Source organism: Capsicum annuum, chromosome 3, assembly GCF_002878395.1.
Source record: "Capsicum annuum cultivar UCD-10X-F1 chromosome 3, UCD10Xv1.1, whole genome shotgun sequence".
Taxonomy (NCBI): domain Eukaryota; kingdom Viridiplantae; phylum Streptophyta; class Magnoliopsida; order Solanales; family Solanaceae; genus Capsicum; species Capsicum annuum.
Genome location: NC_061113.1, coordinates 147123929 through 147125058, shown reverse-complemented (window position 1 = coordinate 147125058; position 1130 = coordinate 147123929). Strand labels below are relative to the sequence as shown.

General features: G+C 38.8%; 1 non-coding gene across 1 annotated transcript; it reads right to left on the bottom strand.

The window, feature by feature from the left end:
* Positions 1 to 564: 564 nt before the first annotated feature.
* On the bottom strand, positions 565 to 671 carry LOC124897384. Its single transcript, XR_007054106.1, has one exon. It is a non-coding gene; the product is annotated as a small nucleolar RNA R71 (small nucleolar RNA).
* Between the last annotated feature and the right edge of the window lie 459 nt (positions 672 to 1130).

Below are 1130 nucleotides of genomic sequence, written 5' to 3'. Positions count from 1 at the left end.
ACTGCAGGAATGGCGAGAGATAAAGAATTGGTAGAGCTTTTTGCAAAACCAGAACTGATATTTCAATAAAAGCGAAGAGCTCAATATCCTATTAAACAGGTTCAAATGGTTGAAAGAGTTGATCCAAATGATCTTTTCAATCCAAATGTTAGACATGTCCTAGCTCTGGTTGTCCCAGTTGTTCCTACTCAACCAGCTGCTAGACCTATTTGTGAGGTGGCAATCCCACTCATGTACTATGCGACTAACAGTATTCGCCAGCCTGAGCCAAGTGGTCGATTTAAATTAAAGCAGAATATGGGGCAATTGTTGAATTCAATGGGGCAATTTTTTGGCCTATTACATGAAGACACGCAACAGCACATACAGACCTCCCTGGAAATAAGCAATACTTCCATTCCTTTAGGGGTGAATACTGATTATGTCAAATTGACACTCTTCCCTTTTTCTTTAATTAGGGAAGCAAAGATGTGGTTACATGTTGAACTGCTACTCTTCATTACTTCTTAGAAAGATTTAGCTTGGAAGTTCCTTATTCGATTCCTTCTACCTGGGAAGACTGCACGTTTAAGAAGCAAGATTCTAAGTTTCAGACAAAACAAAGAAGAGAATCTCTACCAAGCTTGGGGGAGATTTAAAAGTATGCTCAAAAATTGCCCTTGCCATCATCAGTCTAATGATGTTCTTGTTCATACTTTCATTGAGGGACTAAAGCCAAATACCAAGATTCTCTTGGATTCAGCAGTAGGTGGTCAAGTACTTGAGAAGGCTTAGGACAAATTGTACACACTTCTGAATTGGATTGCACAAAGAAATCCTAAATAGCATGCTGATTTGAGGACTGCTCCTAATAAAGTTGATGGTGTGTTAGAGATAGATCAGTTCACAGCATTATCAGCCCAACTTGTAGCAATGCAAAATCAGATGCTTACTCAGTTGAACAACATAAAGTTGGGGGTTCCATAAGCAGCAGCTATAGCCAATGCAATGCAATAGGTGAATTTTTAGTATGAGGTTTGTGGAAGTAGTGAACAAGTGGTAGATTCTTGTGTTGTTAATCCTGATTCTGTGAATTATATGGGGAATTTGAATCGTCCAGGGCACCAAAATTTTTTTAACACACATAATTC